At 43.0% G+C, this 27,682-nt stretch overlaps 1 protein-coding gene across 3 annotated transcripts in view; it reads left to right on the top strand.

The window, feature by feature from the left end:
• LOC149177348 (Cyclin/Brf1-like TBP-binding protein) overlaps nt 1–27,682 on the top strand; it is a 411,187-nt gene that overhangs the window by 304,070 nt on the left and 79,435 nt on the right. The window lies entirely within an intron of this gene.

Genomic DNA, 27,682 nt, shown 5'->3' with positions numbered 1-27,682 from the left:
AACTAATCTAACCAACTACTGACATCCTTGTCAGGCTAGAAACCCTCCTGATGCTGAAGCTCTCTTTGCCACTATCCCGTGCTCCCTTTGCTGCCTCTGTGCTGTTGCGACACCTCTGTGCCTGTCGCACTGTTGCAAACATCTCTATGCCTTCTTGCACCGCTGCAACCTCCTTTGTGCCTCTCACACTACTACAACGCTCTCTACACTGCCAGGGACTACTGCACTCTAGCACTCTCTGTCGCTCCATCCGCATCTGCTTCTACCGACATCTGCCATCCTGCTACTGTCACTTCAGGGCTCCCGTAGCGGATATGATTCAAGAGTTTGGGTACCTTAAGGATCATGCCCCTCATCTCTTGTAGTCCTCCTCACAATAAAAATATTTCTTTAACTATTTATCCTTTCACAAAGCTCCTCTTCTATCATCATTCAGATTGGTCTTGATGATGGATCCCTGTTGGGATTTGAAACGTTGACAGAAATATGGTTTCTATTATGGATACTCCGAGACTAAGTCTCCCCACCTCTTCCTAGAGGTACATGAGCACTCATGGCACAATAGTCATCATCCTCTACCTCCTTTTACGCCTTCGCTGGCGCTACCTTGGAGTCCGACACGTCTCCCTTATTCTTCTTCCTTGTACACTGGTTTGCATAATGGCCCAGTTCCCAACAGTTGAAGCACTTTATCTTGGGGAGGTCCTTTTCTTCCTCTTCGCCTTCTCCCCGCAGATGCCAGAGCTACATCGTCTTCCTCCTCTTTCTTGACCTGAGCTCCTTTTCTTCTACTTCCCGTCTTGCTCAGCTGTCTGATCTCTTCTTGGCGAAGAGCTGCCCACAATTCTTCCCAATCTGGAAGATTCGCTCTGCCTAGAATGCTCTGGACGAATGTCTCCCACTCCTCGGAGACTGTGTTTAGGGCGGTCCTCACCATCAATTCCTGATCCGGCATGGCCCCTATGGAAGTCAGTTGGTCCCGGATCTCCTGCAACCTACTGAGGAAGTGATCTATCTGCTCCCCCTTCTGCATCTGATATGACCGCAGTTGATTCTCCAGTAGCATCTTCCTCTGCATGGAAGTGCCTTGATACAATGTCTTCAAGGTATCCTAAATTTCCTTTGCTGTGTACTTCTCGGCAATATGCTGGACTACATGATCCTTGACTCCATCAAGGATTATGCATTTCGCCTTGGCCATCACATCCTCATACCTTTCGATATCAACTGGGTCGACTGGGATAGCCACGGTTCTCAAGGCGAAGGCCTTGATGCGATGTCTATCCAGAACAGACAGGATCCTGGCCTTCCAGATGACAAGGTTGGACGCCCTGTCCAGCCTGCCCTGATACCCCAGTTCGTTCATGGTCATCTCTGCTCTTCTTTTCGACTCCTCTGAGTCTCTACTTCCCTCTTGGAACTTCTTTGCTAGACTCCCTCTGAGTCTCAATTTCCCTCCTGAAAATCCTCTTGCCAACAGTCGAATCGCACCTCTCTGATCTCCTATGCTCTTGCAACACTGATCTGGATTTCTTGGCTAGAAATCCGCCTAGGTAGCGACACCCTCTACCCTAGTTTTGTCCTGTTATGTACTGTTCTGTCTCAGCAACAACAACACCCCACCAGTTTCACTCTCTGCAATCTGCCCACAGCTTCCTATGCCTCAGCAACTGAAGAGCTGAGCCTCTAGGCTCTGCGCAATCCTGGGAAGGCTGATTTGCTCCCTTGGCCAACTGCATCAACCCTCCTTGTCTCTGCGTGGCTCTTCATGAGCCTCTTCTGCCTTTGCGCTAGCCTCTCTCTAGCTCGAATTAATGATGCAGGCCCTCCACGTCAACCCTTTTTTGCTGCTTTCGGCCTAGGGAACAACTTCTATCACTCGGGACAACTATTTCTGCTGCAAATTCTCTAATTCAGTTGGTGCCTTCAACTCTCCTGTCAGCGAAGCCGGAAAAGGTGTTAGAGGAGGATGACGATTGTGCCATGAGGGCTCATGTACCTCTAGAGAAGAGGTGGGGAGACATCGAGCTGTAGTCAGGAAGACTGCAGGCGATGAGGGGTCGGATCCTTGAGGTACCCGACCTCTTGGATTATACCTTGCTACAGGGGCCCCGAAGAGAGAGTAGCAGGATTGACGAATGTCAGTAGAAACAAATGTGGATGAAGCGGCAGAGAGTGCTACAGTGCAGGAGTCCCTGTGCAGCGCACGACTAGCAAGCTACAACATTGCGAGAGGCACATAGAGGGTTGCAACAGTGCAGGATGGCACATAGAGGTTTGCAATGGTGCAAGAGGCAGGGAGTTGTTGCAGCAGCGCAAAGGCAGTAGAGGGAGCACTTGATAGCAGCAGAGAGAGATTCAACATCAGAAGTGTTTCTAGCCTGACAAGGATGTCAGTGGTTGGATGGATCAGTTACTTACTTCTCAATAATTGAGTTGCAGTGAAATAACAGTTAGCAGTAGCACGATGCAACATGATGAGAGGGGGTTGCAGTGCAGATGCAGTGTTGGGAGAAAGGACCAGCAACATCACAGATGCAGAGGGAGTTGTCGTACGGATGCACCAGTGGCAGTGGCAGGGCCATGGGCAATAATACAGGATGCAACAATGCAAAGAATGTTGGGCGGGGAGGCCTAGCATTAGCACAGGTACTGGTGCCATATAATCAGGTTGATGTTAAGTGTGGAGTATTACTAGAGCATAGTCCTCGTTAAGAGGGAGTGTTGATTTGGGTTAGCATCGGATGTGCTCTAGCCACGAAATTTGATGGAGAGGCCAAAGCATATGAGATCTCCAAGACCCAGAAATGGTTTGGGCAGATTCTTCCTGGTTTTGGAGATATTAAAAAAAATTAATATTTGTAATGGAGTTCCTAAGTCTAAACTTAGGAAAAATAAAATATTAATAGGTATTAATATAAAACTGGGTTAGAAGGTTCCAAATGACATCGATCAAGCCAAATCTAATATTAGTTGTTGATTAGAGATGTAATCTCGGCTTTTGAAGGACCAACATGAAAAGTATAAGAAGAGGTTTGAGGGTCAGTTGGAGAATAAACCAGAGTGATCAGTCATTTGATTTACTAGATTGGGGTTTGCTAGAGTGGAGAGGCCAGAGGGCCTGTGTCATCCACGCAGAGGGCCATAGAGGTTGCGCAGTACCTCAGAGGTCTGATGCAGAGGGTTTTGAGGCTGATGCAGAGACCAGGAGGGCTGACGCAGTGCTTCATTTGTGCTGGAGAGGGTTTTGTGGGGCAGATTTTCTAAATATTTGCTTCTGAATAAAGAGGTATTACTGTCGGTTATTTTTCTCTGACGAGTGAGCCAGTTTGGCACCCAGTTGTACTCAAGGATATACTACATAATAAATAACCTTCAAAATTGTTGCGCAGGTTTTCCTGCATTGGGTTTCTTTGGGGACGAGTTGTCCAAAAATAACGGTGTCACTTGTGTTATTTCAGTTGTTGATCTGCAGATGGTTGAGACTGTATTGTGTTTATTTTGATGTTTATATGTTTAAATAACTTGTTCGTAATTAACAAGTAGAAGAAATAAACCAGAAGAATACAAATAAAAATTTCTAACAGATAGACTTAGAAATTTCAACAGAAGACAACTCTGCCTTTGCGCTAACCCTTCTGGCTCTGCGTCAAGCACTACGTGGGCCCTCCTGGCCTAGAGTCAGCCCTTCCTGGGTCTGTGCTGCCTCCACTGGTGCTTCTCTACCTCTTTGCTGAGTATTCAGGGTTCTAGAGATGATCCTCAAACCCAACTATCTCTGCCCCTCAACTGCAAGAAATATCCTCAATCGAAATTTCCTTCTGAGAACTTCTCACTTCAGAAATTCGATCTCTTGATCTCTCGATGTGTTTTCCAAATGACCCTCAAGCTCCTTCTTATATCTTTTATGTTGGACAACCAACGGCCTCGATTAACTCCTAATCAAAGGCTCAGATCGTTTTGACTTGATCTTCTTCTTTTTCTAGAAGTTTCACCCACAATTAGATTAATACCCATTAATATTTTAATTTTCCTAAGTTTAGATATGGAACTCCATTAAAAATATTAATTATTTTAATAAAATTGCTTATGGGCGGAATTTCCCAAAATGGTTTCTGGGTTCTTTGGAATGCATGTGCCCAAGCCTCCTAGCAAAATTTGAGGCCTAGAGCACATGTTCAAATTTCTAAGTATTACCCGTTAGAAATTTTATCTGTATTCTCTAGTTTATTTCGCCTACTTGTTTAATTACTAACAAGTTATTTAACCATATAAACACAATACAGTCTCAACCATCTACAGATCAACAACTGAAAGAAATAGACAAACACACAAGGGACACCGTTATTTTTGGACAATCGTCCCCGGAAAATCCCAACTTGGGAAAACCGGTGCAACAATTCTGAGGGTTTTATTGTTAAGCAACTTTTCTTGAGTACAATGGTTGCCAAACTCGCTCACCTGACAAAGAACATAATATGGCAGTAATACCTCCCTTTGGAAGAAGATATTCTAAAAGTCTGCTCCATGAAACCCTCTCCAACACCTCTCTAAGGCACTGCATCAGCCCTTCTAGCCTCCGCATCACCCTGAAACCCTCTGCGTCAGCCCTCTGAGACTCTGTTCAGCCTCTTTGGCCCTCTGCGTCAATTCTGCAACCTCTGCGTCAATCACGCTAGCCCTCTGGGTCTCTGCTGGCCTTTGCGTGGCTCCCTCTGGCTTTGCATCTGCCTCTCTGCCTCTGCGCTGGTCTTTCGGCACTATCTCTACCTCTGCGCTGGTCTTTCGGCACTATCTCTACCTCTGCGTTGGTCTTTCGGCACTATCTCTGCCTTTGCGCCTTGCACTCATTGCCCCTCGCTACAATCTTGATCACTGGTTCGATTTCTCTTAGCAAACCCCGCTTTAGAAAATCAAAGTGATTGATCACTCTGGTGTATCTCCAATTTACCCTCAAGCCTCCTCTTATACGTTTTTTGTTGAGTCTTCAACGGCCGAGATTACATCTCTAATCAACACCTAAGATTAGATGTGGCTTGATCCATGTCATTCAGAACCTTCTAACCCAGTTTTATATTAATACCCATTAATATTTTATTTTCCTAAGTTTGGACTTACGAACCCATTAAAAATTATTAATTATTTTAATCAGTGTTGTTAAAATCGCGATAAAATCGCGATTTTATCGGAAAATCGCGATTTTTTCCCCTTCCCGCTTAAATCGCGATTTTTATACGAAAAAATCGCCTATTTTTTTTTGCCGATTTTTACTGAAAAAATCGCGCTTTTTTCGAAAAAATCGCGATTTTTTCGAAAAAAGCGCGATTTTTAACGAAAAAATCGTGGGGGCTCAGGACATCATAGTTTTATAACTTTTTTTGGGTTTTTTCATGCAATGTTGTTTGAAAGAAACAAATAATTTTTGAGTGGGGTAGCTTAATGATCAAGTCTAGGCCCTAGTATGGATATGCTATTCATGGTAATGTTAAATTCTTAAAGTAAAAGTGACATTCTCCTTAATCTTCATTTTCATCCTTTTACTTAAATTTTTAACATTACCATGAAATGACTCAGGATGTTTGAGAGTGGTTCCAGCCTCATTGGATTTCATATGGAGAAAGTAGAATTTTAGATTTCATTTAAAATCCAGCATACTTATCAGTTTTTTAGGATTTCAGGATTGGGAGATTGTAATGTTTCCAGGTGACACCACCTGCCCGGGCTACCCCTGCCACCAATAGAGGACGTGGTCTACCTCCTATAGATCCTACTTCTAGTTCTTCAACGTCTAGATCACATCAGACTCCACTGCCATTTCCACCTGCACGGGCACCAGCATCTACATCTAGAGGGAAAGGGAAAGCTGTGGCATTTTCTCGCAAGAGGGGCAGAGGAAATCAATAGGATTAGACTTTCATTTTATTGTATATGACATTATGACATGATGAGATACATTATCATATTTTTTGTTGATATTTTGAGGCTGAGTTGGGACTTACTATTCAGGACATGATTCAATGTTATGTGTGATTTTAGCGCTAGAAATGATATTAAACATCTTATATATTAGTTTTTTTATCATATTTATGTGTCAATGTATTTATTTTATGTTGTAGATGGTTTAGATATTTAAAAAATTGAAAAAAATTGAAAAAAATTGAAAAAAAATGAATATTTTTGTGCCAAACGCTTTTTTCCCGCTTTTAACGATTTTTTCCGCTTTTTTCCCGGCGCCGATTAAATCCCGCTCGCGCTTTGTGCAACATTGATTTTAATATCTCCTTCACCAGGCAGAATTTCCCCAAACCATTTATGTGTCTTGGAGATCACATGTGCTTTAGCCTCTAAACAAATTTGCGTGGCTAGAGCACATCCGATGCTACTCAAATCAACACTCCCTCTTAGCGAGGAATGTGCTCTAGTAATACTCCACCACTGAGCATCACCTTGATTATATGGCACCGGTACCTATGATGATGCTAGGCCTCCCCGCCCAACATCCTCTACACTGTTGCATCCTGTACTGCTGCCCATGGTTCTGCCACTGCCACTACTACATTTGTACGACATCTCTCTTTGCATCCGTGTTGCTGGTCCTTCCTCCCAACACTGCATCTGCATTGCAGCCCTCTCTCATCATGCTGCATTGTGCTGCCCATAGCACTACCACTGCTACTGTTGCAGTACAACTCAGTTACTAAGACGATGGTAACTAATCTAACCAACTACTGACATCCTTGTCAGGCTAGAAACCCTCCTGATGCTGAAGCTCTCTTTGCCACTATCCCGTGCTCCCTTTGCTGCCTCTGTGCTGTTGCGACACCTTTGTGCCTGTCGCACTGTTGCAAACATCTCTATGCCTTCTTGCACCGCTGCAACCTCCTTTGTGCCTCTCACACTGCTACAACGCTCTCTACACTGCCAGGGACTACTGCACTCTAGCACTCTCTGTCGCTCCATCCGCATCTGCTTCTACCGACATCTGCCATCCTGCTACTGTCACTTCAGGGCTCCCGCAGCGGATATGATTCAAGAGTTTGGGTACCTTAAGGATCATGCCCCTCATCTCTTGTAGTCCTCACAATAAAAATATTTCTTTAACTATTTATCCTTTCACAAAGCTCCTCTTCTATCATCATTCAGATTGGTCTTGATGATGGATCCCTGTTGGGATTTGAAACGTTGACAGAAATATGGTTTCTATTATGGATACTCCGAGACTAAGTCTCCCCACCTCTTCCTAGAGGTACATGAGCACTCATGGCACAATAGTCATCATCCTCTACCTCCTTTTACGCCTTCGCTGGCGCTACCTTGGAGTCCGACACGTCTCCCTTATTCTTCTTCCTTGGACACTGGTTTGCATAATGGCCCAGTTCCCAACAGTTGAAGCACTTTATCTTGGGGAGGTCCTTTTCTTCCTCTTCGCCTTCTCCCCGCAGATGCCAGAGCTACATCGTCTTCCTCCTCTTTCTTGACCTGAGCTCCTTTTCTTCTACTTCCCGTCTTGCTCAGCTGTCTGATCTCTTCTTGGCGAAGAGCTGCCCACAATTCTTCCCAATCTGGAAGATTCGCTCTGCCTAGAATGCTATGGACCAATGTCTCCCACTCCTCGGAGACTGTGTTTAGGGCGGTCCTCACCATCAATTCCTGATCCGGCATGGCCCCTATGGAAGTCAGTTGGTCCCGGATCTCCTGCAACCTACTGAGGAAGTGATCTATCTGCTCCCCCCTTGTGCATCTGATATGACCGCAGTTGATTCTCTAGTAGCATCTTCCTCTGCATGGAAGTGCCTTGATACAATGTCTTCAAGGTATCCTAAATTTCCTTTGCTGTGTCCTTCTCGGCAATATGCTGGACTACATGATCCTTGACTCCATCAAGGATTATGCATTTCGCCTTGGCCATCACATCCTCATACCTTTCGATATCAACTGGGTCGACTGGGATAGCCACGGTTCTCAAGGCGAAGGCCTTGATGCGATGTCTATCCAGAACAGACAGGATCCTGGCCTTCCAGATGACAAGGTTGGACGCCCTGTCCAGCCTGCCCTGATACCCCAGTTCGTTCATGGTCATCTTTGCTCTTCTTTTCGACTCCTCTGAGTCTCTACTTCCCTCTTGGAACTTCTTTGCTAGACTCCCTCTGAGTCTCAATTTCCCTCCTGAAAATCCTCTTGCCAACAGTCGAATCGCACCTCTCTGATCTCCTATGCTCTTGCAACACTGATCTGGATTCCTTGGCTAGAAATCCGCCTAGGTAGCGACACCCTCTACCCTAGTTTTGTCCTGTTATGTACTGTTCTGTCTCAGCAACAACAACACCCCACCAGTTTCACTCTCTGCAATCTGCCCACAGCTTCCTATGCCTCAGCAACTGAAGAGCTGAGCCTCTAGGCTCTGCGCAATCCTGGGAAGGCTGATTTGCTCCCTTGGCCAACTGCATCAACCCTCCTTGTCTCTGCGTGGCTCTTCATGAGCCTCTTCTGCCTTTGCGCTAGCCTCTCTCTAGCTCGAATTAATGATGCAGGCCCTCCACGTCAACCCTTTTTTGCTGCTTTCGGCCTAGGGAACAACTTCTATCACTCGGGACAACTATTTCTGCTGCAAATTCTCTAATTCAGTTGGTGCCTTCAACTCTCCTGTCAGCGAAGCCGGAAAAGGTGGTAGAGGAGGATGACGATTGTGCCATGAGGGCTCATGTACCTCTAGAGAAGAGGTGGGGAGACATCGAGCTGTAGTCAGGAAGACTGCAGGCGATGAGGGGTCGGATCCTTGAGGTACCCGACCTCTTGGATTATACCTTGCTACAGGGGCCCCGAAGAGAGAGTAGCAGGATTGACGAATGTCAGTAGAAACAAATGTGGATGAAGCGGCAGAGAGTGCTACAGTGCAGGAGTCCCTGTGCAGCGCACGACTAGCAAGCTACAACATTGCGAGAGGCACATAGAGGGTTGCAACAGTGCAGGATGGCACATAGAGGTTTGCAATGGTGCAAGAGGCAGGGAGTTGTTGCAGCAGCGCAAAGGCAGTAGAGGGAGCACTTGATAGCAACAGAGAGAGATTCAACATCAGAAGTGTTTCTAGCCTGACAAGGATGTCAGTAGTTGGATGGATCAGTTACTTACTTCTCAATAATTGAGTTGCAGTGAAATAACAGTTAGCAGTAGCACGATGCAACATGATGAGAGGGGGTTGCAGTGCAGATGCAGTGTTGGGAGAAAGGACCAGCAACATCACAGATGCAGAGGGAGTTGTCGTACGGATGCACCAGTGGCAGTGGCAGGGCCATGGGCAATAATACAGGATGCAACAATGCAAAGAATGTTGGGCGGGGAGGCCTAGCATTAGCACAGGTACTGGTGCCATATAATCAGGTTGATGTTAAGTGTGGAGTATTACTAGAGCATAGTCCTCGTTAAGAGGGAGTGTTGATTTGGGTTAGCATCGGATGTGCTCTAGCCACGAAATTTGGTGGAGAGGCCAAAGCATATGAGATCTCCAAGACCCAGAAATGGTTTGGGCAGATTCTTCCTGGTTTTGGAGATATTAAAAGAAATTAATATTTTTAATGGAGTTCCTAAGTCTAAACTTAGGAAAAATAAAATATTAATAGGTATTAATATAAAACTGGGTTAGAAGGTTCTAAATGACATCGATCAAGCCAAATCTAATATTAGTTGTTGATTAGAGATGTAATCTCGGCTTTTGAAGGATCAACATGAAAAGTATAAGAAGAGGTTTGAGGGTCAGTTGGAGAATAAACCAGAGTGATCAGTCATTCGATTTAGTAGAGTGGGGTTTGCTAGAGTGGAGAGGCCAGAGGGCCTGTGTCATCCACGCAGAGGGCCATAGAGGTTGCGCAGTACCTTAGAGGTCTGATGTAGAGGGTTTTGAGGCTGATGTAGAGACCAGGAGGGCTGACGCAGTGCTTCATTTGTGCTGGAGAGGGTTTTGTGGGGCAGATTTTCTAAATATTTGCTTCCGAATAAAGAGGTATTACTGTCGGTTATTTTTCTTTGACGGGTGAGTCAGTTTGGCACCCAGTTGTACTCAAGGATATACTACATAATAAATAACCTTCAAAATTGTTGCACAGGTTTTCCTGCATTGGGTTTCTTTGGGGACGAGTTGTCCAAAAATAGCGGTGTCACTTGTGTTATTTCAGTTGTTGATCTGCAGATGGTTGAGACTGTATTGTGTTTATTTTGATGTTTATATGTTTAAATAACTTGTTCGTAATTAACAAGTAGAAGAAATAAACCAGAAGAATACAAATAAAAATTTCTAACAGATAGACTTAGAAATTTCAACGGAAGACAACTCTGCCTTTGCGCTAACCCTTCTGGCTCTGCGTCAAGCACTACGTGGGCCCTCCTGGCCTAGAGTCAGCCCTTCCTGGGTCTGTGCTGCCTCCACTGGTGCTTCTCTACCTCTTTGCTGAGTATTCAGGGTTCTAGAGATGATCCTCAAACCCAACTATCTCTGCCCCTCAACTGCAAGAAATATCCTCAATCGAAATTTCCTTCTGAGAACTTCTCACTTCAGAAATTCGATCTCTTGATCTCTCGATGTGTTTTCCAAATGACCCTCAAGCTCCTTCTTATATCTTTTATGTTGGACAACCAACGGCCTCGATTAACTCCTAATCAAAGGCTCAGATCGTTTTGACTTGATCTTCTTCTTTTTCTAGAAGTTTCACCCACAATTAGATTAATACCCATTAATATTTTAATTTTCCTAAGTTTAGATATGGAACTCCATTAAAAATATTAATTATTTTAATAAAATTGCTTATGGGCGGAATTTCCCAAAATGGTTTCTGGGTTCTTTGGAATGCATGTGCCCAAGCCTCCTAGCAAAATTTGAGGCCTAGAGCACATGTTCAAATTTCTAAGTATTACCCGTTAGAAATTTTATCTGTATTCTCTAGTTTATTTCGCCTACTTGTTTAATTACTAACAAGTTATTTAACCATATAAACACAATACAGTCTCAACCATCTACAGATCAACAACTGAAAGAAATAGACAAACACACAAGGGACACCGTTATTTTTGGACAATCGTCCCCGGAAAATCCCAACTTGGGAAAACCGGTGCAACAATTCTGAGGGTTTTATTGTTAAGCAACTTTTCTTGAGTACAATGGTTGCCAAACTCGCTCACCTGACAAAGAACATAATATGGCAGTAATACCTCCCTTTGGAAGAAGATATTCTAAAAGTCTGCTCCATGAAACCCTCTCCAACACCTCTCTAAGGCACTGCATCAGCCCTTCTAGCCTCCGCATCACCCTGAAACCCTCTGCGTCAGCCCTCTGAGACTCTGTTCAGCCTCTTTGGCCCTCTGCGTCAATTCTGCAACCTCTGCGTCAATCACGCTAGCCCTCTGGGTCTCTGCTGGCCTTTGCGTGGCTCCCTCTGGCTTTGCATCTGCCTCTCTGCCTCTGCGCTGGTCTTTCGGCACTATCTCTACCTCTGCGCTGGTCTTTCGGCACTATCTCTACCTCTGCGTTGGTCTTTCGGCACTATCTCTGCCTTTGCGCCTTGCACTCATTGCCCCTCGCTACAATCTTGATCACTGGTTCGATTTCTCTTAGCAAACCCCGCTTTAGAAAATCAAAGTGATTGATCACTCTGGTGTATCTCCAATTTACCCTCAAGCCTCCTCTTATACGTTTTTTGTTGAGTCTTCAACGGCCGAGATTACATCTCTAATCAACACCTAAGATTAGATGTGGCTTGATCCATGTCATTCAGAACCTTCTAACCCAGTTTTATATTAATACCCATTAATATTTTATTTTCCTAAGTTTGGACTTACGAACCCATTAAAAATTATTAATTATTTTAATCAGTGTTGTTAAAATCGCGATAAAATCGCGATTTTATCGGAAAATCGCGATAAAATCGCGATTTTATCGGAAAATCGCGATTTTTTCCCCTTCCCGCTTAAATCGCGATTTTTATACGAAAAAATCGCCTATTTTTTTTTGCCGATTTTTACTGAAAAAATCGCGCTTTTTTCAAAAAATCGCGATTTTTTCGAAAAAAGTGCGATTTTTAACGAAAAAATCGTGGGGGCTCAGGACATCATAGTTTTATAACTTTTTTTGGGTTTTTTCATGCAATGTTTTTTGAAAGAAACAAATAATTTTTGAGTGGGGTAGCTTAATGATCAAGTCTAGGCCCTAGCATGGATATGCTATTCATGGTAATGTTAAATTTTTAAAGTAAAAGTGACATTCTCCTTAATCTTCATTTTCATCCTTTTACTTAAATTTTTAACATTACCATGAAATGACTCAGGATGTTTGAGAGTGGTTCCAGCCTCATTGGATTTCATATGGAGAAAGTAGAATTTTAGATTTCATTTAAAATCCAGCAGACTTATCAGTTTTTCAGGATTTCAGGATTGGGAGATTGTAATGTTTCCAGGTGACACCACCTGCCCAGGCTACCCCTGCCACCAGTAGAGGACGTGGTCTACCTCCTATAGATCCTACTTCTAGTTCTTCAACGTCTAGATCACATCAGACTCCACTGCCTTTTCCACCTGCACGGGCACCAGCATCTACATCTAGAGGGAAAGGGAAAGCTGTGGCATTTTCTCGCAAGAGGGGCAGAGGAAATCAATAGGATTAGACTTTCATTTTATTGTATATGACATTATGACATGATGAGATACATTATCATATTTTTTGTTGATATTTTGAGGCTGAGTTGGGACTTACTATTCAGGACATGATTCAATGTTATGTGTGATTTTAGCGCTAGAAATGATATTAAACATCTTATATATTAGTTTTTTTATCATATTTATGTGTCAATGTATTTATTTTATGTTGTAGATGGTTTAGATATTAAAAAAATTGAAAAAAATTGAAAAAAAATGAAAAAAATGAATACGTTTGTGCCAAACGCTTTTTTCCCGCTTTTAACGATTTTTTCCGTTTTTTTCCCGGCGCCGATTAAATCCCGCTCGCGCTTTGTGCAACATTGATTTTAATATCTCCTTCACCAGGCAGAATTTCCCCAAACCATTTATGTTTCTTGGAGATCACATGTGCTTTAGCCTCTAAACAAATTTGCGTGGCTAGAGCACATCCGATGCTACTCAAATCAACACTCCCTCTTAGCGAGGAATGTGCTCTAGTAATACTCCACCACTGAGCATCACCTTGATTATATGGCACCGGTACCTATGATGATGCTAGGCCTCCCCGCCCAACATCCTCTACACTGTTGCATCCTGTACTGCTGCCCATGGTTCTGCCACTGCCACTACTACATTTGTACGACATCTCTCTTTGCATCCGTGTTGCTGGTCCTTCCTCCCAACACTGCATCTGCATTGCAGCCCTCTCTCATCATGCTGCATTGTGCTGCCCATAGCACTACCACTGCTACTGTTGCAGTACAACTCAGTTACTAAGACGATGGTAACTAATCTAACCAACTACTGACATCCTTGTCAGGCTAGAAACCCTCCTGATGCTGAAGCTCTCTTTGCCACTATCCCGTGCTCCCTTTGCTGCCTCTGTGCTGTTGCGACACCTCTGTGCCTGTCGCACTGTTGCAAACATCTCTATGCCTTCTTGCACCGCTGCAACCTCCTTTGTGCCTCTCACACTGCTACAACGCTCTCTACACTGCCAGGGACTACTGCACTCTAGCACTCTCTGTCGCTCCATCCGCATCTGCTTCTACCGACATCTGCCATCCTGCTATTGTCACTTCAGGGCTCCCGCAACGGATATGATTCAAGAGTTTGGGTACCTTAAGGATCATGCCCCTCATCTCTTGTAGTCCTCCTCACAATAAAAATATTTCTTTAACTATTTATCCTTTCACAAAGCTCCTCTTCTATCATCATTCAGATTGGTCTTGATGATGGATCCCTGTTGGGATTTGAAACGTTGACAGAAATATGGTTTCTATTATGGATACTCCGAGACTAAGTCTCCCCACCTCTTCCTAGAGGTACATGAGCACTCATGGCACAATAGTCATCATCCTCTACCTCCTTTTACGCCTTCGCTGGCGTTACCTTGGAGTCCGACACGTCTCCCTTATTCTTCTTCCTTGGACACTGGTTTGCATAATGGCCCAGTTCCCAACAGTTGAAGCACTTTATCTTGGGGAGGTCCTTTTCTTCCTCTTCGCCTTCTCCCCGCAGATGCCAGAGCTACATCGTCTTCCTCCTCTTTCTTGACCTGAGCTCCTTTTCTTCTACTTCCCGTCTTGCTCAGCTGTCTGATCTCTTCTTGGCGAAGAGCTGCCCACAATTCTTCCCAATCTGGAAGATTCGCTCTGCCTAGAATGCTATGGACCAATGTCTCCCACTCCTCGGAGACTGTGTTTAGGGCGGTCCTCACCATCAATTCCTGATCCGGCATGGCCCCTATGGAAGTCAGTTGGTCCCGGATCTCCTGCAACCTACTGAGGAAGTGATCTATCTGCTCCCCCCTTGTGCATCTGATATGACCGCAGTTGATTCTCTAGTAGCATCTTCCTCTGCATGGAAGTGCCTTGATACAATGTCTTCAAGGTATCCTAAATTTCCTTTGCTGTGTCCTTCTCGGCAATATGCTGGACTACATGATCCTTGACTCCATCAAGGATTATGCATTTCGCCTTGGCCATCACATCCTCATACCTTTCGATATCAACTGGGTCGACTGGGATAGCCACGGTTCTCAAGGCGAAGGCCTTGATGCGATGTCTATCCAGAACAGACAGGATCCTGGCCTTCCAGATGACAAAGTTGGACGCCCTGTCCAGCCTGCCCTGATACCCCAGTTCGTTCATGGTCATCTCTGCTCTTCTTTTCGACTCCTCTGAGTCTCTACTTCCCTCTTGGAAGTTCTTTGCTAGACTCCCTCTGAGTCTCAATTTCCCTCCTGAAAATCCTCTTGCCAACAGTCGAATCGCACCTCTCTGATCTCCTATGCTCTTGCAACACTGATCTGGATTTCTTGGCTAGAAATCCGCCTAGGTAGCGACACCCTCTACCCTAGTTTTGTCCTGTTATGTACTGTTCTGTCTCAGCAACAACAACACCCCACCAGTTTCACTCTCTGCAATCTGCCCACAGCTTCCTATGCCTCAGCAACTGAAGAGCTGAGCCTCTAGGCTCTGCGCAATCCTGGGAAGGCTGATTTGCTCCCTTGGCCAACTGCATCAACCCTCCTTGTCTCTGCGTGGCTCTTCATGAGCCTCTTCTGCCTTTGCGCTAGCCTCTCTCTAGCTCGAATTAATGATGCAGGCCCTCCACGTCAACCCTTTTTTGCTGCTTTCGGCCTAGGGAACAACTTCTATCACTCGGGACAATTATTTCTGCTGCAAATTCTCTAATTCAGTTGGTGCCTTCAACTCTCCTGTGATCTGCAACACTCTGATACCGTGTTGAAATTTCCAAGTATTACCCGTTAGAAATTTTATCTGTATTCTCTGGTTTATTTCACCTACTTGTTTAATCACTAACAAGTTATTTAACCATATAAACACTGAAATGAACACAATACATTCTCAACCATCTACAGATCAATAGCTGAAAGAAATAGACAAACACATAAGGGACACCGTTATTTTTGGACAATTATCCCTGGAAAAACCCAACTTGGGAAAACTGATGCAACAATTTTGAGGGTTTTATTATTATGCAGCTTTTCCGAGTACAATTGGGTGCCAAACTGGCTCACCAACATCTAACAGTAATACCTCTCTTTAGAAGTAGATATTTTGAAAGTCTGCCCCACGAAACTCTCTCCAGCACAATCTGAAGCACTGCGTCAGCTTAAAACCCTCTGCGTTAGCCCTCTGAGGCTTTGCGCAGCCTTTCTGGCCCTCTGCGTCACTTCTGCAACCTCTGCATGGATGACGTAGGCCCTTCTAGCCTCTGCGCAGTCACTGTCGGCCTCTGCGTGGCTCCCTCTAGCTCTGCGTCTGCCTCTCTGCCTCTGCGCTGGTCTTCTGACACTATCTCTGCCTCGTACTCACTGCCCCTCGTTGCAATTGTGATCACTGGTTCGATTTCTCTTAGCAAACCCCACTCTAGAAAATCAGACTAACTGATCACTCTAGTGTATCTCCAGCTGACTCTCAGGCCTCCTCTTATACTTTTTCTGTTGAGTCTTCAACAACCGAGATTACATCTCTAATCAATGGCTAAGATTAGATTTGGCTTGATCCATGTCATTTAGAATCTTCTAACCCAGTTTTATATTAATACCCATTAATATTTTTATTTTCCTAAGTTTGGACTTAGGAACCCATTAAAAAAATAATTTTTATAATAATATTTCCTTCATCGGGCAAAATTTCCCCAAATCATTTCTGGGTCTTGGAGATCTCATGTGCTTTAGCCTCTCCAACAATTTTCATGGCTAGAGCACATTCGATGCTACCCGAAATCAACATCCGATGCTACCCCAAACTAACTGAAGCCCTAAAAGGAAGAGAAAGAAGTCGAAATGTTTAGAAGCCCTTGTGGTGTGGTCATGGTACCATAGTTATCAGAACCAGACCAGTCGTCGAACCGATAGACCCTTGGACTAGGAACTGGTCAAAACCAGATGGAAACCGGTTGAGCAAAAATACATAAAATATTCAAAATTTCAAAGAAAAACATATATATTCATGTGCATCCCATATAAATTCAAACCATTTATACGCAAACATGAAAAAGTTCTCATTTATATAGGAAGTAAGAGTGCATAATATGATAATACCAAAATAACACTTGTGCAATACATGTCTGAAACAAAACACATCAAGATACAGACTCTAAATGGCCTCTGATACATCAGAATCAACATCCTCAACCTCCCCCCCATCTTCATACTCAAAATTAGCATTAGCAGATTGAGGATCTATAGTGGGATTTTGACTTGATTCCCCTAGCCTTGTAGGTGGAGCTGGAAGTGGGCCCAAGTCCATCCAAAACAGATCTTCATTGTCAAATGTTGGTTCCCAGGTCTCTACAATCCACTCTGATGATGGATCAAAATCACCCAAAGTTATGTTGCTTGATTCAACTGTCTTGCTCAACAACTAGTTTTGCCTCAACTTGTGGTTGTACTGAACATAAACCATGCCATTCAACCGTTTTTGCTCCAAACGATTCGTCTTCCTGGTGTGTATTCGCTCAAAAACACTCCAATTCCATTCACACCCCAACGCCCCAACTAAGAAAAATATTAAAAAAAATAAAAAAATCGCTTGAATGGGCCCCACACATGAGTTGTTAGGCTGTTGCATCAAACTGGCCGGTTCGGTACTGAATTGGCCCTTTCGATCCGTTGCACCCTGTTGAGAAATTAAGGGCAATCTAAATTATTCAATTTCTATTAATTATGATAGTTGCTTGAGATATTACTTCTTGAGATTTTGCTTCTTATCTGTTATTATCTTCAAACAGTTACCAAAAACAAGAAGATAAAAATACACAAGAAGATAAAAGTACACAAGATTTTGGCACCATGCCAGGGCAAAAACCTTTCTAAAATCTAAGAGGAAAAACCTTTTGAACTCTTTCTTATAGAATCTTTATTGAGAAGTTACATGACCCAAACATTGACTCAAAAATGCCTTCAACATCAAATGACAATACCTCAAAATGTGTACCCAATCATACTGTACAATTTTGCAATGAATGAGCATGACAGTCTGCACCAAACAATTCGAATAGGCTCTCCCAGCCTCGATCTATCCTCGCATTACATGTAGATGCCTCATACGTTGCTAGAGTGATGATTAGGGCTTGTCTACAAGACTTCAAAAGGGTAACAACGTTGACTATCCAACACAGCGAGGGTAGAAGCCTTTGATTTCAGAATGAATGTATATGCGAAAATGGAGTTAGGGCTCTCCTAGCCCTACGATACCCTCGCACCTTTCAACAACAGTCTCCTTGTATTTGCGGCTATAACAGCCCTTCAAACCAACCATATGGTTAAGTAATGCAAGACCCTAACCCAGATCTGAATGTCGTGAGGAGGAGCAGGCTCGTTGGTGACTTCGCATGAGGGGACAAACTTCCTCACTTGCTGCGGCTACCCTTCCTTTCTTCGACCTTAATGTTGCTGCTCTTCTTCGTGAGAGAGATGGAATGAATTGCGTTTTAGGAGGAGCCAAACGTAGCCTATATATAGGCTTGCCCTCTCATCCATTGAGCCGACGTGAGCCTAGATTAGGCTGACATGTCCCTTTGATTAATTAGTTTGGCCGACGTGAATCTAGAAGGCTTCCATAGTCTTCCTTTGAGCGGTTTTCTTGAGTAAATCTGTGGGTACACATTTGAGTATTTCTTTGATGATCTAGAAGGACTTACATTCATTTCATTTACATAAATAATACATGATTGTCTTCATTTTTACATGATTTGTCTTGAGCTCTTAATTAGAGCAAAAATAATTCTTTTAATACAAAAATACATTAATGCAAAAACTTGACATAATGAAGACCGAACCTAGTTACACTATTTTCAACACTCCCTCTTAACTAGGGAGGTATTCATACATACATGGTACATGGACATTCTCAATACAAGAGTTCTCATAAGCAAAGAGTCGAATTAGTTATCCATCTGTTATAGCATCATTTCAACCAACATTGTTTCCATATAGCAAGGCCTTGACTAACCGCTCTATCTCTCAAAAATAGATTAGAGCACAATGTTGGTGAGACCAATGACTTATAGACACACTCGTCATTGTCTCTCTTAGGGTCATACCCACCCGAGTGTTCTCTGAGTATGCCCTACTAGGACTATTCTCATCTTGGGTTCCCGGCCCTCAAGAATATTGGTCCTCTTGCCCACTCTTGTCTTGGATGCCCTACCACTTCCTCAAAGAGTGTCGGATGCTAGATGATTACTCAATCCTCCATTCTTTCTTTCAAACTAAAGACAAGAATGTCGTGTCTAACTCTCCCTCTTAACCAGGGATGAGTTTCAAGTTTCTCTTCACTCAGAAACTAGCTCGAGTTCCTTTACTCATAGGAACCTCCTAGAACTTCCTCTTACCCAGGGACTCTATCATGATCCAAGACTTCAATGTCATCAATTTCTTCATATGTAGGGTTCAACCCAATGTTGCACGAAGCGGGAGCGCGGAAGCGGAAGCGGAAGCGTGGAAGCGTCATTTTCCAAAAATCTAGGAAGCGAAGCGTCCGCGGAAGCGTCTGCTATATATATATATATTTTTTATATTTTTTTGCATTTATACTCAAAACAAACATTCCAAATACCAAATTAATTGTAGAAGACATGAAAACATGCATATTTTTGCATAAATCAAGATAGATATAACATCCATTGTACATTAATGATCTAGAATCTAGATTCTTCTCCTCTTGTCTAGCCTTTGCCTCTACCTCGATTGTCTAGGGATATTAGTCAACATTGCCCAATTTTGATCAAACTACCTAATTCAAGACTTAAAATATGGTAGAAAAAGCTTAACATGTTTGATCGATGATTTTGACTTGATTGAAAGGTAATTTTTTGCTAAGGGTGTGCCGCGTGACAAAGGAGTTCAACAATTAACACCACCAACACCAGGGTACATATAGGGCTTGGTGCTCTTGATTAAATGCTAATCGCATACCTTCATACTTGATATAATCTAATGAAATGCCACAATCCCATTGATCCTGAATACCTGAAAACTGTTAAGTCTGCTGAATTTTGAATAGGATATGAAATTCTATTTTCTCCATATGAAGTCCAATGAGGCTGGAACCACTCTCAAACATTCTGAGTCATTTCATGGTAATGTTAAAAATTTAAGTAAAAGGATGAAAATGAAAAATAAAGGAGAATGTCACTTTTACTTTAAGAATTTAACATTACCATGAGGGAGCATCTGCTATATTTATATTTTTTTTTGCTTTCATTTGTCACCCTAACCCAAGGTGGACCCACCCCCAACAAGCAAACTCACCTAAAATTGAAAAAAAAAACGATTTTCTAAATGCTTTTCCGGAAGCTTTTCTGGAAGCTTTTCTGGAAGCGTCCTGGAAGCGTCTGGGAAGCGCCTGGGAAGCGTCTGGGAAGCGTTTAGGAAGCGCCGTACGAAGCACGCTTCGGCGCTTCGGAAGCGCCGACGCTTCCAAATTTCCAGGAAGCGTCTAAAAATTTCAGAAGCGCGCTTCCGGCCAAGCTTCCTAGGCGCTTCCGTACGGGACGCGCTTCGGGGCTTGGAACCGGGGGGGGGGGGGCGCTTCGTGCAACACTGGTTCAACCATCCATCGCTTTCCTCCATCATGTCATCTTGGAAATTATCCTCCTTGGCTTTACATTTGGGGCTTCCTTCATAGGGCCATCTATCTTCACCTTTTCTTCAACGGTGATAGTTCTAGATATATTCAACAAGAAAATAGGATAGGTAGAAAATAGAAAGCGGAAGGAATAGACATGTGAGAGTTACTTTAAGAATCACAGAAGACAAAATAACTATCCTAAAAAATACGGGGCTACTTAGAGGCACTCACATTTATCTAGATGATGACTTGACATGGGACCAACAAGAAGATCGAAGGAAGGAATGGGAAAAGGTGAAAGCAACAAGAGAAGCAGGAAAGTGGGTGTGGTTGAAGAATGGGAAAGCCCAAATCGGCAAATGTTTCACAAATCACAAATAGGGATTCCCCCCCCCCCCCCCCCCTTCCCGGGGGAATATCTAAGCATGGTAAATTGGAACTGTAGAGGTTTTCCATGCAGGAGAGGACCGGGTTTGGGGCCCATAACAGAAGGGAAAGACATCATTATCCCATGAGCATGAGCATGAAGGTTGCAGGGTTCTCGAATTTGAAGGTTTCAATAAAGTCTCAGTATGGAATGAAGGAACAAGAACTGGTAAAGGGCACGGAGGGATCACAATTCTAATAAGAGAATCGTGGAGAAGAATAGTAAAAGTGGAAAAAGAAGATCCAAATAAGCAATATATATGGTCGAGTATCATTTAGGTTGGCTACATGTTACTTTGCCCCAAAAAATTCAAAGTTTTACAAGAAGACTAATTTAGATAACAAAGACCCTTTTGGTGCTTTGAAAAGAGATATCTCTGCCTTCAAGATGTTAGGAGATATATTGTTAATTGGCGATTTTAATGCTAGGACAACAAACAACTAGTCTATTCAATTGGGAAGTGCTGAGAATACAGACAACAACCTTCTTTGGTTAGAGGAGATTGAGGATCATGAGTGGACAAGGACCTCTCAGGATGGGAATGGGAGTGTATCCCACTTTGGCATCGAGTTGTTAGGCTTGTGTAGCCTCTACGACATGGTTATTTGCAATGGCATGAAAGCTTGGCCAAGATTCGGTGGCATCACATGTAAAACTTACAATGGTCAAAGCGTGGTGGATTATGTGATATGCTCCCAGAGCTTGATTTGCAATTTGTCAGATTTATGGATTGGGGCTTGTCTCATTGAGATGAATTCAGACCACTCACCACGATTTATTAAGTTGGGCATGAACACAACTGAGCTACAAGAAGTGCAGACCCATCAGTCTCAAAAGGAAGCACATGCAAATGGAAGATGTTGATTTGGGGTAGCATCGGATGTACTCAAGGCCTTAAATTTTGCAGGGAAGCTTGGGTACATGTATAACAAAGAACCCAAAAAGCGTTTTGGAAATTCCACCCAGAAACAATTTTATTAAAATAATTAATATTTTTTAATGGGACCCTAAGTCTAAACTTAGGAAATCAAAAATATTAATGGGTATTAATCTAATTGTGGGTGTAACTTCTAGAAAAAGACGAGGATCAAGCTGATGTGACCTTAGCCATTGATTAGCTTTTAATTTGGGCCGTTGAAACTTGAATGTCAACGAGAAGATTATTTAAGGAGGCTTGAGGGTCATTTGGAACACACATCGAGAGATCAAGAGATTGAATTTTTGAAGTGAGAAGTTCTCAGGAGTAATTTCTAATCGAGGAGATTTCTTGTAGTTGAGGGGTAGGGATAGCATCGAGAGAGAGAGATTTTCTCAGCCGGAGAATCATCAACAGAGAGAGGTAGAGAGTGATCCAATAGCTCCCACGCAGAGGCTGATGCAGGGCCATGAAGGGCCACAAAGAGGCAATGCAGAGGGTGAGAGAGAGTTCGAGATTTTGTTGGGTAGAGTCAATTTCAGAAGCTGGGAGCCGAGGTGTGAGATCGGGAGGTTGAGAGTAATGACTCCGAGTAGCAAATCAATCAGTAGGCTTGGTGACGCAGTGCCTAGAGGAGTTAACGCAGGGATTGTGTGAGGACTGTGCAGAGATAGCGCAGGGCCTGCCAGAGGCACCTCATCCAGTGACCGGATCAACCGAGATTTTTCTCAGTGATTGTGTGAGGTAATATCCTAAATCTTTTTGTCATTATTTCTCTCTGTAACTGAATAACCTGTGAGGTATTTAAAGACATATTCAAAATTTGCTACTGCTTAATAATATAAAACCCTTAGAGCTGTTGTACCGGTTTTCCCACTTTGGGTTTTTCTGGGAGTATTATCATGAGTTGCTGCAGTAGGGATTCTGGTTGAGGAATTTTCACATGGTATCAAAGCAGGAGGTGAAGCAAGAAGAGCAGAGTCAGTAGATCCAACGCTGAGCAAAAGAGGGAGTTTGAAAAAGCTGCAGGAGGCAGCATTTCGAAACCCCAGAGGGTTTAAGCAGTTCTTAGCCGGAGGGCTAAAATTTCGAGGTAGTCTCTCTCCGAGTGAGTCGACAGAGAGAAAGACTCCCTGTTTGAATTTCTGTTGGGGCAGAGATAGCAGCGTAGAAGCCTCAACATGAGGAGACTGGTGGGACGCACATTTTTCTATAGGTAGTTTGTTAGGCATAAAATCGTTAGAAGAAAGAGGAGAAGCACGATAGAGGGAATTTCTTCCTCAAAGAATTCCTAGCAAAGGAATTCAAATTCTCTAGAGTTGAGCAATAAGGGGCAACAATTTTTTATTCGCAGCAACAGCACAAAGGAGGTCATTTGACTTTCTATTTTTGGCAGAAATGGCAACCAGTGGCTTGAGGGATCATGACAGGTTGGACGGAGCATCCAACTATGTCGCCTGGAAGGCTAGAATGTCATTCCTTCTAGATGAGCATGCCCTCAAGACATATGTCGAAAAGGTGGTGGATGTGCCTGCAGATGCATATCCATTGAAGAAGTACAGATCAGAAATGACGAGGGCCAAGAGGATGATCTTTGATGGAGTAAAGGATCACGTGGTGTGTCATGTCGCTAGGAGAGGGACTGCTAAGGAGATGTGCGATGCCTTGGCTATGTTATATGAGGGATCTTCCGAGCGACGGAAGATGTACTTGGAGCAGAAGCTGAGATTTTCTCAGATGCAGAAGGGGGAACGTGTGGATCCGTTCCTCACAAAGTTGAAAGAAACCTGTGATGAGTTGTGTGCTACAGGGCATACACCTCAAGATTCATAGTTGGTTAGAATGGCCCTCAATTCTGTCTCAGATGAGTGGCAAGTCTTTGTCCAAAGTATCCTGGCCAAAGCAGCATTGCCGAATTCGGATGAGATGTGGGAAACTCTAAAACAAGAGGAGTTGAGGAGAGACTTAGTCAAGGTTAAACTTGACAGAAGCAGCAACAGTGGGTCGAAGCCCAAGGAGGAGGAGGATAATGTAGCCTTTGCATCGAAGGGACAACAAGAGCAACGAAGACATAAGAAGGACGTCTCGAAGATCAAGTGTTTTAGGTGTGGTGAGATGAGTCACTACTCTACACAATGTCCTCTCAAGAAGAATGACACGGATGAGAAACACAATCTAAAGGCTGCGCCCGCGAAGATCGAAGAGGAGGAGTTTGCCATGACAGCTGAGATACCTCTAGGAGGGAGGTGGGTTGATTTGGAGTTGTAGTTCGAAAGAGCTACAAATGAGCAGGATCCTGGAGGTATCCACCTCTTCGATCAATACCTTGCTACGAGAGCCGAATTTTGCAGTAGCAAGATGGACTAGTGTCGGATGGTGTCAAGTAGTGTCAAGGAGACAGTTGTAGTGGCTAGGAGCGCCAAAGACTAAACAACACAAAGCAGAGTTGGACGCAGTGCAGATGGCATAGAGCAGAGGTCAGCAACAACGCGGTATATTCAAAGGGTCAATGCAGAGACTAGCTACAGCCAGGCTTCAACATTCACGTGGAATCATACTAAACACAGTTAGTTCAGTAATTTTGGATGTTTTTTTGTTCCTGATAGCAACAATAGTTTGCAGTGCAGTGGCAGTTGGCAGTGGCAGTGCTAGCAGCAACACACATGCACCACTTGAGAGGGAGATGTAGTACGGATGCAATGTTGACAGTGGCAGTGTCAGCAGCAATACAATTACAACAACAACGCAGTAGTTGGTGGACAACATGTTAGACACAAGCAGCGCAAAGGACGATGCTTCAGAGTCAGAGCGGTATGTAGCAACGTTATTGCCATTGCACGTTCCTCGCTAAGAGGGAGTGTTGATTTGGGCTAGCATTGGATGTGTTCTAGGCCTCAAATTTTGCAGGGAAGCTTGGGCACATGTATTTTAAAGAATCCAGAAAGCATTTTGGGAAATTCCACCTAGAAACGATTTTATTAAAATAATTAATATTTTTTAATGGGACCCTAAGTCTGAACTTAGGAAATTAAAAATATTAATGGGTATTAATCTAATTGTGGGTGTAACTTCTAGAAGAAGACGAGTATCAAGATGAAATGATCTTAGCCATTGATTAGCTTTTAATCTAGGCCTTTGAATGTCAACGAGAAGATTATTTAAGGAGGCTTGACAGTCATTTGGAACACACACCGAGAGATCAAGAGATTGAATTTTTGAAGTGAGAAGTTCTCGGGAGGAAGTTCTAATCGAGGATATTTCTTGCAGTTGAGGGGTAGCGATATTATACACAAAGAGATATTTTCTCAGTCGGAGAATCATCAAAAGAGAGAGGCAGAGAGTGATCCAATAGCTCTCATGCAGAGGCTAATGCAGGGCCACGTAGAGGCAGCGCAGAGGGTGAGAGAGAGTCCGAGATTTTGTTGGGTAGATTCAGTTTCAGAAGTCGGGAGCCGGGGTGTGAGACCCGGAGGCTGAGAGCAGTGACTCTATGCAACAAATTTATCAGTAGGCTGGGTGATGCAGTGCCTAGAGGAGTTGACATAGGGACTGCGTGAGGACTGTGTAGGGCCTGCCAGAGGCACCTCATCCAGTGACCGGATCAGCCGAGGTTTTTCTTAGTGATTGTGTGAGGTAATCTCTAAAATCTTTCTTCCAATATTTCTCTCTGTAACTGAATAACCCATGAAGTATTCAAAGATGTATTCAGAATTTTCTACTGCTTAATAATATAAAACCCTCAGAGTTGTTGCACTGGTTTTCCGGCATTGGGTTTTTTCGGGGACATTTGTCCAAAAATAACGTTGTCTATTGTGTTGTATTTTCTTTCTTTCCCAGTCTCTTGTTTGCGCATAATATTTAATTAAGTGAAGGATGTAGTGTATGTATTACGATATTTGTCGTAGGAAACTGCAAGTAATTTCTTTAAAGGAATTTAGCAAATAGGAGTAATATCATCAGTTGCTGCACTAGGGATTCCAGTTGAGGAATTTTCACAGAAGAATCCTCATGAACAAGGGAAATCAAGAGCTCTTTGTTGCAACTCTGGAACAAAACTTTCAGGGGACAAAAAACAACACTGATGTCCAAGAAGATAGCGCGAGAACAGAGTGCTTTGGCAGTAGTATGTTGATCCCTCTAATCGACAAATCATTAGAGGGGTGCAAAAGATCTCGGCCTAAGAAGAAGGGCTCAAACAGTTTTCCAACTAATCCTTGGTATGATGAAGAATGCAAGGTAGCTTAAATGTCGATTAAGGAGGCAAATAGTGAAACCCTGAAGAAGTATAAAAATCTTATTAAAACAAAAAAAGAAAGCTATGTGGCTGCGAGAAGGAAGAAATTAATTACTTTGGGAAAGTACAACCCCAAAGGTTTTTGGCAGGAGATACAACAAAAGACAAAGAAAACAGACAATAATATATCAGTTGCGCAGTGGTTAGATTATGTAAAGCTCCTTTATGAGAGAGATCAAGAGAAAAGTAATCCCCCCATAATCAACTCTACAACCAAGTTATTCTTAGTGGAGAAGGTCAAGCGAGGTATAAAAAATTTAGCAAGTGGTAAGGCTCAAGACATTGATGGTTTGCAGGCAGGTGTGGAGATCTTGGCTCCAATCATTAAAAGGATATTCAACAGGGTTACACAAGGCAATTTTCCAGTGGAATGGACTATGAGCGTGGTTATCCCTCTTTACAAAAGTGGAGACATCAATAATCCCGCTAATTACCACACTATTATGGTCAACCCTCTTCTTGGAAAATTGTTTGGGAGCATGTTGGAGCGCAGAATCAGAAATTGGGTAGAAAAAAAGGGTAAAAGAGCTAAAGGGAAAGCTGGTTTTAGGCCAAGGCACTCTACCATTGATCATTGTATCACTCTTAGGCACCTCATTGAAAAGATTTGGGACGTCCAGAGTGAGGAGGCCTTTTGCTGCTTCGTTGACTTCAAAAAAGCTTTTGACATTGTCCCTAGAGATAAGCTCTGGAGAAGAATGGAAGAGCTCGGAATACCAAGGGAGTATAGAGCAGCGGTGCATAAACTTTACGAGAAAGTTAGTGCAAAAATCAGAACTAAGGAAGGCTTCTCTGATTGCTTTGGTAGTGACATAGGGGTTAAGTAGGGGTGCCCTCTTTCCCCCACGCTTTTTAGTTTATATATTGATAAGCTGGAAGAATGGGTGAACAAAGATAGTGGAGAGGGTGTTCAATTAGCAGGATATGTGGTGAAGTTGCTTCTGTATGCAAACGATCTTATTCTAATTGCAAAATTGGCTCATGGTTTGAAAGAGCATTTGAAGGCATTAGAGCTCTTCTGTCAAGAGGTGGGGATGCAAGTAAACAATAACAAACTAAAGTCATGATCTTCTCTTTGAAGTGAAGAAAACAAGAAGTTAGCTTTATTTTTTAGGGAAAAGCCTTGGAGTTAGTGGAAGAGTACAAGTACCTACGAATTTTTTTCACAACAGACTCAGTTGGGAGTAGTGTTGCACAGAGCGGGGATGAAACAACGACGTTTTTTAGAAGCGGGGACGCGGAAGCGTCATTTTCCAAAAATCTAGGAAGCGAAGCGTCTGCTATATATATATATATATATATGTTGCATTTATATTTAAAACAAACATCCCAAATACCAAACTAATTATAGAAGACATGAAAGCATGCATATTTTTACATAAATCAAGATAGATATGGCATCCATGATTCCATTGTAGTTACTAGTATGTACATCAATGATTAATTATTTGAGCATCAACCATCTATATTCTAGCAATTACAAACATACATCAAATTTTTAAGCATATTATATAACATAAAACATTTGAGCATATTATAAAACATAAAACATAGAGCATATTATGATTTATCTAGCAAGTGAGCAACTGTCAACATTTGTCATGTCAATTCAAATAATAATGTTTACAAAATAGGTCACTTGGTCACCGCCAAGACAAAAAGGTTCAAATTCACAAGCCTACAAGTCTAATGATTAATCTATGACAAAGGTAGTAAATTGTGAATCTATCTACTATTCTCTCCTCCTTCCACCACGAAGAGAACATGGTGGCGAACCT

Source organism: Pinus tabuliformis, chromosome 4_1 (genome assembly GCF_031772625.1).
Source record: "Pinus tabuliformis cultivar Carrire ecotype Pingquan chromosome 4_1, CPIR1, whole genome shotgun sequence".
NCBI classification, from domain to species: domain Eukaryota; kingdom Viridiplantae; phylum Streptophyta; class Pinopsida; order Pinales; family Pinaceae; genus Pinus; species Pinus tabuliformis.
This window is presented reverse-complemented; position numbering and strand designations above follow the sequence as displayed.